This window comes from Cucurbita pepo, chromosome 15 (assembly GCF_057944985.1).
Source record: "Cucurbita pepo subsp. pepo isolate OVF chromosome 15, ASM5794498v1, whole genome shotgun sequence".
In the NCBI taxonomy this organism is placed as follows: Eukaryota; Viridiplantae; Streptophyta; class Magnoliopsida; order Cucurbitales; family Cucurbitaceae; genus Cucurbita; species Cucurbita pepo.
In genome coordinates, this window is record NC_141812.1 from 6,210,115 (window position 1) to 6,222,477 (window position 12,363).

The window sequence follows — 12,363 nt, forward strand, 5'->3', positions numbered from 1 at the left end:
GGTGGACAATTTTATCCTTTCTCAGCCCTAAATTAGAAGAAACAAGCATTATAAAAGGAAAAGGATACCTAAAATAGGGAGGGGCCACACTTGGGGGAGAGAAATCGGATTAGACAGCAGCAGCGGAGGGGCCACGCTTGGGGAGAGAAATCGGATTAGACAGCAGCAGCGTTCGCTGCTGTGAAACCAGAGAAGAAGAAGAAAATCCTAATCCAGCAACTATTGATAGCAGAAGGAAAAGGAGACCAACAAGGATTGATTAGGGCAAAGAGGTGGACGTGAGAGCTCAAGGGAAGGGAACTTCCAGAACGACAACAAAACAGGATAACTTTCTATTTCCTTATTCTCTTTTCTCATTCCATCAATTTTACATGATTGAGATGCAAATTCCTCTGTTTAATTTAGTTTGTATGGAGAGCTTGTTGGATCGATATGACAACCCTAGAAGGGGTGAACAGGGTTTCAACAATAATTTTTTTTTTTTTTAATAACAATAAAACTTGATACCATGCCATAAAAATTAACAATAATTTAGAATTTAAATAGGAAAAGGGTTAGAAAATATAACACCTTAGTTTTATAGTGTTTGGGTCAAACTCGACATACTCCACTACCCAAGCGCCTCTTGGGAATTTGAATAAAACTTTCTGACTCTTTCCTCGGATCAGAGCCCGAGCCGAACCGCTACACCGCTCCTTTTACGAGTGCAAGAACAAACTCAATCCTTTCCACGACTCAGGATCAAACCGGTATACCGTTCTTTTTACGAGTTCAAGAGCAAACTCAATCGTTTCCACGACTCAAGATCAAACCGGTACAACTGTCTGAAATCTTATAGAAACACACCACAACTCTCTGAAGTAAGAGATTTACAATTTTCTCACAATACATAGATCTCTCTCAAGAATAAGATAAACAAGAAATAGAATTGGAAGCTTTGGAGAGAGCAACAATGGAGGCTTTTAAACAAAAATTTTAGATCGAAACACACCACAACTCTTTGAAGTAATAGATTTACAATTTTCTCGCAATACAATAGACATCTCTCTATATCTCTCAAGATTAAGATAAATAAGTTTAAAATTGGAAGGTTTGGAGAGACCAACAATAGAGGCTTTTAAACAAAAATTTTAGATCCAGAAAACTATGGAAAATTGTGTAGTGTGTTCTATGTTGTATGTGTTGTGTTCTGAAAAATATGAAGAGGTGATGAGAGAAATAGAATGAGGCTTTTAAACAAAAATTTTAGATCGAGAAAACTATGGAAATTGTGTATTGTGTTTTGAAAAATATGAAGAGGTGACGAGAGAAATAGAATTGGAAGCTTTGGAGAGAGCAACAATGGAGGCTTCTAAACAAAAATTTTAGATCGATAAAACTATGGAAATTGTGTATTGTGTTTTATGTTGTGTGTGTTGTGTTCTGAAAAATATGAAGAGGTGACGAGAGAAATAGAATTGGAAGCATCTCTCTCAATCTCTCTAAAAAATAAGATACACAAGAAATAGAATTGGAAGCTTTGGAGAGAGCAACAATGGAGGCTTTTAAACAAAAAAATTTAGATCTAGAAAACTATGGAAATTGTGTATTGTATTCTATGTTGTGTGTGTTGTGTTCTGAAAAATATGAAGAGGTGATGAGAGAAATAGAATTGGAAGCTTTGGAGAGAGCAACACCACACGTCTCTCTGAAGTAATAAAATTTACAATTTTCTCACAATACAATAGACATCTCTCTCAAGAATAAGATAAACAAGAAATAGAATTGGAAGCTTTTGAGAGAGCAACAATGGAGTCTTTTAAACAAAAATTTTAGATCGAGAAAACTATAGAAATTGTGTATTGTGTTCTATGTTGTGTGTGTTGTGTTGTGAAAAATATGAAGAGGTGATGAGAGAAATAAAATGAGGCTTTTAAACAAAATAAAATGAGGCTTTTAAACAAAAAATTTAGATCAAGAAAACTATGAAAATTGTGTATTGTGTTCTATGTTGTTTGCTGTGTTCTGAAAAATATGAAGAGGTGATGAGAGAAATAGAATGAGGCTTTTAAACAAAAATTTTAGTTCGAGAAAACTATGGACATTGTGTATTGTGTTTTATGTTGTGTGTGTTGTGTTCTGAAAAATATGAAGAGGTGATGAGTTTAAATAGGGATGAAGTTGTTAAAATAGGAATTGATACGGACCAATAACGTGAAACACGAAAAATAATATTTATTTATTTTTAAATTTATCTTAAAAAATTATAGACCACATGTTTCATTTATATATATATATATTATTTTAAATAAATATTCAAAACATTTTAAATTTATTTTCATTATATATATATATATATATTTAAATACCATTATCTCGACAATAATGAGCCAAGTATGTAATAATATGAAGCTAACTCATTTCTGCTTGCTCATAACGTAGTTCTCACAACGACCCACATCAGCAGATTTCAGACCTTCTAAAACTTCTTTCGCAGCCAGCCTCTTCATTTCTTTCGCGCTCATAGGTTCAAGTCTATTGTGCCGTAGACTTGAATTTGAAGCACTCTCAGCAACAGCAGCTATGTTCATACACCCTGCAGTGGTGTATAGGGTTCCAGATTTTGAGCCACGTTCTACCACCGTAGCACCCTTCATAATCTTCCACGAACCCTTCCCTAACTTTGTTGCATAACCTGTGCTGTCCAACTGACCAATAGAGATCAGGTTCCTTTTGAGACCAGGAATATATCTGACATCATTTAATGTCCACTGATTTCCTACCGAAGTTTTTATGCAGACATCTCCATTTCCTTTAATCTTCAAATCTTTGTTGTCGGCAAGATACACCTTCTCGAAATTTCCAGACTTGAAATTCCAGAACAACTCTTTATTTGGAGATGAATGAAAAGATGCACCTGAATCCAAAATCCAGGATTCAATCGAACTGTCCGCTCTGAGGATTAGAGCATCCCCAATGTCTTCTGCTGAATTTATAGAATCATCATCATCTCCAGATTTGTGATTCTGCTTCCTCTTTGGTATTGTACAACATGTCCGAAAGTGACCTTTTTCTCCACAATTCCAACACGTTACGTTTGGTCTATTTGGAGATTTTTCTCGGTTCTTTGATTTTGATCACCCTTTGTTTGGGCCCTTTGGTTTACTTCTTCCCCTTCGATCAACACTAAGAGCATTGCCTGATGAATCTCCAGTTTCTCGTTTGCGAATACTTTCGCTGAGAACTACATCTCGAATTTTACCAAACTTCAGTTTATCAGATCCTCGGGAAATGCTGATTGCGGCAACAACAGTATCCCATGACTCGGGTAAGGATGACATCAAAATCAATACTTTAATTTCATCTTCGAAATTAATTTCCACCGAACTCAGTTGACTTACGATCATATTGAATTCATTTATATGATCAGCAACACGTTCACCTTCAGACATCTGTAGATTGAACAATCTACGCATCAAATACACCTTGTTCATAGCCGACGATTTTTCGTACGTATTCGACAGCGCCTTCATCAGATCTGACGTTGTCTTCTCCTTGATAATGTTGAAAGGCACGTTTCTGGATAGCGTCAACCAGATCATCCCTAAGGCTTGTCGATCCTTGAGCTTCCACTGTTCTGTGGTCATGGTATCCGGCTTCACCCCCAATAGAGGTTCGTGAAGATCTTTCTGGTATAGATAATCTTCAATATGCATCTTCCAGAAACTGAAATCGGATCCATCGAACTTCTCAATTCCAATCTTTGAACTTTCCATCTTCAAAGATCGTGGTGAATTTTGCCTAGCTCTGATACCAGTTGTTAGGATCGCACAACAACGCACACACTCGATCTAGATGAAGACAAAGAATGGGATAGAGAAAATTGCAAGGAGAACTCTGGCTAAAAGAATTTTTTTTATTGATGACTTCAGGTATGTACAATAAGAGAGAGTAGAGAGAATAGAAAGTTACATCTCAAAGCTCTACCGGACGGGATAAATATATATAGTTCAATTTACTATATATATCTTTACCAGATTTAACCATCTACTATATATAGCTATTTACTATATATATCTTTACCAGATTTAACCATCTACTATATATAGCTATTTACCATATATAGCTTTACCGAATATAGCTTTACCAAATATAACTATTGACCAAGCTATAAATAAGCATCAGGCTCCATAACCTAACAATGTATATTTGAATATTTAGATTTTAACATGTTTATAAGGTAGGTTTGTTATCATCCGAACATCAATTAACCTTTTGAGTAAATCCTTGATGTACTTCTCTTGATTTAAGAAGATACCATCTTTCAGTTGTTTGATTTGAAGTCCAAGAAAGAAACTGAGCTCTCCCATCGTACTCATCTCAAACTCATTATACATACATTTGGAAAATTCTTCACATAAAGAAGGGTTAGTAGAACCAAATATAATATCATCCACATATATTTGCACTAATAACATAACATTTTCTTTAATTTTAATAAAGAGAGTAGTGTCGAGCTCACCCATTTTGAAATCATTCTCAATAAGAAAATTACTAAGTCTATCGTACCAAGCTCTTGGAGCTTGTTTTAAGCCCTAAAGAGCCTTTTTACACTTATAGACATGACGTGGAAAGTCAAAATTTTCAAATCCAGGAGATTGTTTTACATAAACTTCCTCCATAATATAACCATTTAAGAATGCACTTTTCACATTCATTTGATATAATATAAAATTTTTGTAAGAAGCATATTCATGTAAGATTCTAATACCTTATAATCTAGCAACGGGTGCAAAAGTTTCTTCATAGTCTATACCTTCATCCTGACAATAACCTTGAGCTACAAGTCTAGGTTTAGGCATTGCTTGCCTTCGACAACCAAACATCACTTTTGTGGAATTCAATTTTGTTTGACCACACACGTCGCCTGCGCATGCATGTTCAATCGTGCGCAACACAACAACGTTGCTTCTCATTGTCATATCAGTTCCCAACAACACGATCCATGTATCATGATATGATGCATGACCATCTTAGTTTGCTCAAACCATATGTTGGGAACTCACCCATGTGTCGATCATCTCATTAGGACATTTCAAACATTCATCCATCTGGATTCTCTTGAGCATCAGACTCTCCCGTGTACATGTTAAACCATTTACGACATACTTTCTTGATAGCGGGTGCATGATCCAACCTTCGACACATGGGTTGGGGAGCAATATTGGCACACCTATTCCATCTCTTACTTTCTTGTTTCTTTCATCAACCATAGAAAATGTTATCTATTTTAAGATTAAGATCAATCATTAGCTCAGGCATAAATCCTGGCTTGGAAAAATATGAAAATAAGGGTCACATTTAATAGGACAGGGGTAACGTGCCATTGCAACCATATCACAATCCTCACACAAATCTTGTTAAACATGTCATAATCTAATAATCATGCCAAAAACTTGATGATGGAATATAAAATTTTCAAATGACTCACAGTGTCGAAGGAATCATCATTTTCAAATGACAATTATGGTCGGTGGCGTTTGTTGTTACAAACCTTGAGGATGTGAATCTAAGAACGATCATTAAGGTCATATATTGTGTGTTCTTCTTCAATGATGGAAGGAGAAGACGCTAAACTGATTGAGGCGGACTCTTGGAGAATCTTTTAAGAATCACCTACCGAAGATGTCTGGGCTAAAACTGCTAGTAGCCTAGACATTGAATTGAGAAATTCAGTGTTTTTCCTTTGTGGCAGATCTTGTAAATGACCATTTGTCGAAAGACATATCAAAACTATTTACTTTTCGTTAAAGGATCGTCATATCCTTTCTGCCCTCATGTTTGATGTTCACATAGAGAACCTTAACATCTCATCAGAAGCATTCAAATGTCTCCCCCACAACTCTTAGATCTTCTCCAAAAAGATTTACTATGCTCATAGAGGTAAATCTGGAGAAATCGTCAACCTGTTTCCAAAACCCTTTCATGGGATCAGATTACTAAGAATTCTACCTGGATCCTTAAATATGTGAGCCTTCCAATCAGGAAAGACCCACAGTTTGCTCAAGTCATCGAACATGATGATGGAAAGCGTAAAAGTAAAATTCAATGAAAATTAAATTTTCTTTCCAAAGGTAAAGATTCTTAAGCTCGAGATCTAGTACCTCATGAATCTCGAGATCTCCATAAAAAATCAACATGTCAAAGTCTATGCAAATAGAGCCGGTTGATTACAACAAAGAAGTAGTTTTAGTCGATTATGAGGGCAATCCCAGATCTCCAACTCAAACCGAATTGGATACTACATCTACCTTCAACCAGATCGATATTATCACAAATGAATTGTCCACTGATAAAGAATTCCTTAAAAATGCATTACAACCTCCAAGGATATCCTAAATATCCAACATCAAAATAACTTCTCAAACAAGATTCTCTCAACCATTGCAAGACAAGTTAAGAAGATTGAAGAAAAAATCAAGGAAAGACGACAACAAAAGAAATAAAAAAAAAAAACTCTTGCAAATATTAATGGCGTGAGATTCGCAAAAGTTGAGGAAAGTTCTTTTATTCATACCAGCTATTTTGGACAAAGTAATTAGTCTCGGCTCAACAGAAGAGCCACTTGCTCTGATTGAAGAAAAGCTAAACAATCTTTCAATTTTGATAGAACCTTAAGTAATTAAACTTTTAGTGTCATAATGAACCATATGAGAATGACCTCAAAAATTTTAAAAATGATTTCTCCAAAGAAGAAAAGATGCCCAAAAAAAACTAGACCTCATCAACAAAATTGTTAAATTAGAGGACAAAGTCCAAAAAACTAGATGAAGAAAAATTGGTATCCTAAGCCCTCTTTCCCCGATGTTCCGTTCGAAGAAAAAACTCAAATGACTCAATCCATCTATGAAGGAACATTCATACATAAGTGGAATATAAATGGTCTATCCGGTCATCTAGTCGTAAATGTAATCAACAAAATGTTGATGGGAGCTAGCGCCTATAGTCTTCGAGGTAAGTTTGACCACGCTATTGCTCAAATTGTAACTTTTGGTTTCACAGGAGTACTCAAGGATGGGTTGGAGAAGCATATCTCCAACGAAGAAAAGCAAAGGATACTCAACCATACTACTATAGAAAGAGAAGTACAAATATAAAAAGTGAAATTGGAATATCTCAAGTTATGTCGAATGATATAAGTGTTGAATAGCCATTAATACCCTTTTATATATTGTCTTAAAGTTTGTCGTAGGCAAACTAGAAATCCATACTGAACGTTTGAGAAAATTCTTATGATTATAAGATGCGAAAAGTTAGCTACTTCTGATGGTACAAAGATATAATTGTAACTAAGGTTGTGACAAGATATGATAGTACCCTTTAATTATGGATGATGCGCTTCATTGAAGGACTTCAAAAGTATATTTCTCGAAGGATAACTACCGCTCTCAATGAAGAGTGTAAGCATAAGATTCCTTGGAATGAATTCACTTATGGTGATTTAGGTTATGTAATAGCCAAGTCGACCGCCAGCAAATATTGTCTACTTTGGCCCGTTACGTATCGTCGTGAGTCTCACGGTTTTAAAAGCATCTGTTAGGGATCAAAATGATATTAATTAACAAATCAGAGTGGCGCAGCGGAAGCGTGGTGGGCCCATAACCCACAGGTCCCAGGCCAGAAACCTGGCTCTGATACCAACAATAAATAGCATTCCCATCAACTACAAGGTCGGTATAATTTTTGGTTTCACAGGAATACTCATACTCAAAGACAAATATGGCTTTGATACCAACAATAAATAACATTCCCATCAAGAAAAGAATTTTAAATTAGGAACATCACCAAACTCTTTTAAATACTCTATGGGTGCTGTCCAACTCATGGTTTTAAAATCCGTCTACTATATTGAGAGTTTCGCCCTACTTTGATCAGTACGGTCATACTTCTTCAAATGTGCGGCCTCTAATCTTGACACGCTCACCAAAAACCTTATGGGGTACTTAATCTACATTCATATATTTTTACCTGGCTTTGTGGCTTTGTGGCTTTGTTGGACCTTAGGCAAGGTTTACCTTCGACATTCAAACATCACTTATGTGGAATCAAAACTTGTTTCACCATACACGTTGCCTATGCATGCATGTTCAATTGTGTACGACACAACAACGTTGCATCTCATCGTCATCTCGGTTCCTCACAACACGTCCCATGCATCGTGATGCAATCTCAAGTCTCGAGATAGCTTCTCGAGATAGCTTGACCATCTTGGTTGTGTAGACACATCCCTCGGGACAGTTTGGCCAAGTGGTCTAAGGTGCCAGATTTAGGCTTTGGTTTGAAGGGGCGTGGTCCCAGAGCTGTCATTTATTTTCATTTTTTGTAAACCTTCAAGCCCGCTGCTAGCACATATTATAAAAACCTCATGATTTTAAAACGCGTCTACTATAGAGAGAGTCTAGCCCTACTCCGACCAGTGCATCGTGTAACGGTCATACTTCTTCAAATGTGCGGCTTCGTGATCTTGACACGCTAGCCAAAAACCTTATGGGGTACACAATCTCCATTCACATTTTTCACCTTGGCTTTGTGACTTTGTTATACCATAGGCAAGGTTTGCCTTCAACGTTGAAACATCACTTATGTGGAATCAAAACTTGTTTGACCACACACGTCGCCTATGCATGCATGTTCTATCATGTGCGACACAACAATGTTGCATCTCATCATTATCTCGGTTCCCAACAACACGATCCATGTATCGTGATGCAATCTCATGTCTTGAGATACTCGATCATCTTGGTTTTTCTAGACACATTCGTTGGGACAGTTTGGCCGAGTGGTCTAAGGCGCCAGATTTAGGCTCTGGTCCGAAAGGGTGTGGGTTCAAATCCCACAGCTGTCATAATCATACTTTTTCAATCTCATCGTCCGACCCATGCATCGTATTGCAATCTCATGTCTAGAGATAGCTTGACTATCTTGGTTTGTCAAGGCACATAGCTTGACTATCTTGGTTTGTCAAGGCACATCTAGCTTGACTATCTTGGTTTGTCAAGGAACATCTGTCGTACAGTTTAGTCGAGAGTGGTTTAAGATGCCAGATAGATTTGGGCTCTAGTTTAAAAGGGTATGGTTTTAAAACTCGTCTATAAAGAGATTCTAACCCAACTCTAACCCAAATCCAACCAGTGTCTCGTGATCTTGTCACGCTCACGACAAATCTAAAGGAGTACTCAATCTCTATTCACATTTTTCACTCGACTTTATGGCTTTGTTATACCTTAGGAAGAGTTTTCTTCCGCATTCAAACATCCATAATGTGGAATTAAAACTTGTTTGACCACACACGCCGTCTATGCGTGCATGTTCAATCATGTGCGACACAACATTGTTGCATCTCATCGTCATCTCGATTCCCAACAGCACAACCCATGCATCGTATTGTAATCTCATGTCTCGAGATAGCTCGACCATCTTGATTTTTCCAAACACATTCGTCGGGATAGTTTGGTCGAGTTGTCTAAGGTGTTAGACTTTGACCCTGGTTTAAAAGGGCATGGATTCAAATCCCACAGCTGTCATTTATTTTAATATTTTGTAAAGCCTCGTGCCCGCTGCTAACACATATTGTTTGTTTTGGCTTTTTATTTATCGTTGTTAACATCGTAGTTTGAAAACGCGTCTAATATGGAGAGAGTCTAGTCCAACTCCGACCAGTGCATCGTGTCAAAGTCATACTTTTTCAAATGTGCGGCTTTGTGATCTTGACATGATCATGACAAACCTTAAGGAGTACTTAATTCCCATTCATATTTTTCATCTAGCTTTGTGGCTTTGTGGCTTTGTTGGACCTTAGGCAGGGTTTGCCTAGGGTTTCAAACATTAATAATGTGGAATTAAAACTTATTTGACCCCACACTCCGCCTATGCGTGCATGTTCAATCATTTGTAACACAACAACATTGCATCTCATGGTCATCTCGGTTCCCAACAACACGACCCATGCATCGTTGTAATCTCATGTCTTGAGATAGCTCGACTATCTTAGTAGTCCAAACACAATTGTTGGAATAGTTTGGCTTAGTGGTCCAAGGTGCTAGATTTAGTCTCTGGTTTAAAAAGAGATTGGTTTTTAATCCCATAACTGTCATTTATTTTTATTTTTTTAAAACCTTTAGGAGTACTCAAACCCCATTCACATTTTTCACCCGACTTTGTGGCTTTGTTGGACCTTGGGCAGGATTTTCCTTCGGAATTCAAACATCACTTATATGGAATTCAAACTTGTTTGATCACACACGCCGCCTATGCATGCATGTTCAATCATGTGCGACACAACACGTTGCATCTCATTGTAGATGAGAGCCCCCTAATTAGGTAAGACTCACAGTCTGCTCAAATCATCGAACATCATAACGGAAAGCGTAGATGAAAGCTATCTCGCGACGAAGAAAAGCAAAGGACACCCAATCATACTACTATAAAAAAAAAATAAAAAAAAAGTAGTACAAATATAGAAAAAGTAGTACAAATATCAAAAGTAAAGTTAGAATGTCTCAAGTCATGGAGATAGATATAAGAGTTGAAGGGCCGTTAATACCTTTTTATATACTGTCTCAAAGTTTGCCATAAGTGAACTAAACATCTATGATGAAAGCTAGAGATCAAAATGATTAATATCAGCAGAAGCGTGGTGGGCCCATAACTCACAGGTCCCACGATTGAAACCTAGCTTTGATATCATCATACTACATGTGAAATAACATAGTCAGCAAAAATAAGGGACACTACTTATCCTACAATACATAAAAGTGGCAGCCAACCACACATCACTCACCTATCTTTTTTGGTTTGATTGTCCTTCTTTCAGTGTCCCTCCACGAGGCGTCTCCGTCATCAAATCGAAGTTAAATCATGCTTCATGATAACGAATTACTTTGTTGATTGAATATCTTAGAGAAAAAAAATACTTGTTTGAGATTTGAATCACTCCGCAGGCAAGATCGATCATGTCAAGCTTAGATGATACTAAACATACAACCTAAACTACATAGCATTACAAAAAAAAAAAACTTATTACTTAGTTAAAAGAAGGCATAAATGATCTTTTTACTACCTTTTTCAAGTCTACGAGACAACATAAGTGGTTATATATAGCCTCAACATGAAACCCTTAACCTTCCACTAGGAATTTTAAGAGTTGTATCATTCATACTTTTAGGACTATAGTTAGCCACTATGAAAATGAGAAATTTTAAGAGTTGTGTCATTCATACTTTTAGGACTATAATTAACCACTATGAAAATGTAACGATCTTATTTTTTTTACTAAAATAGAGTCGTACCATATGCATGATGTGATCTTTTTATGTGGAAATATTCATTTTAAATGTTTCATCAGTCCCATGGACTTACATAATAAAAATAAAATTCGTAAATAAATCGAAAACATATAAGAAATGATAATAAACATATATATCCAAAAACTAGAAAACAAATGATGATGGAGTTGACACACGAGTCGCGTGAGTTGCGACTGACGTGGGAAGCGTGTGCGCTGCACATGAGAAGAGCATGACTAGTTTGTCAGGTCATACATGCATTTCTCGAAGAGTGTCCTTTTCAGGTCGTGCGCTGCTGGGAGTGATTTAGTGCTTGTTGGGCCACCCGTGTTGAACCTGGATCCAAAAGTCTATCGGTTTTGTCTCTTTGGCCTATTTTCTACTTCTACTAGATCTTTGGCGCTCACTGAAAATGCATTAAGGAAATAAAAAGTCATAAAATGCATTTATGTCTATCGCGAGATTTCTGATGCGAGGGTGGTTGCTCCCACGAGATCGCTAACTCTTTTATTTTTTTCCTTGTTGTTACCGTAAATGTAACCTAAATGTGAATAAAATTCATAAAATACATTAGTGAGATACACAAAAAAAAATTTGTAACTAGGATAAATAAAACTCATCTTCCTTAAGCTTGTATTTCCTTAAAAGCATTCCATGATTGAGATGTCTTGATTCGTATCATTCTCCACTTCTTCAAGAGGATTCATGGTCGAATCTATTTGTAAAACTTTGCTGCAAAAGTAGGTTAAGAAAATACAAAAGACCTCACAACACTTTATCACGTGAACACTTAACACTTTATTCACATGTACACTCAAGGAATTGTTGGCCATTGTTTGCACTCATTTACACAAATGAAGCTCTCTGTAAGGACATGACTGATGCGATGGCTCAAAAAGAAGGGTAAATTTTTGTGCGAAATAAAATCATTAAAATTTAAAACATAATTTACATTATACCAAAATAGTGTGCGCACATTAGTAATTTAAAATACAACATAATAGTTAAAAGACAGAATAAGGAACAGACGCAAAACATT

General features: G+C 36.5%; 1 non-coding gene across 1 annotated transcript; it reads left to right on the forward strand.

Moving 5' to 3' along the window:
* The first annotated feature begins 8,804 nt into the window (after positions 1-8,804).
* Positions 8,805-8,884, forward strand: TRNAL-UAG (transfer RNA leucine (anticodon UAG)). The gene has a single exon. It is a non-coding gene; the product is annotated as a tRNA-Leu (tRNA).
* The last annotated feature ends 3,479 nt before the right edge of the window (positions 8,885-12,363 follow it).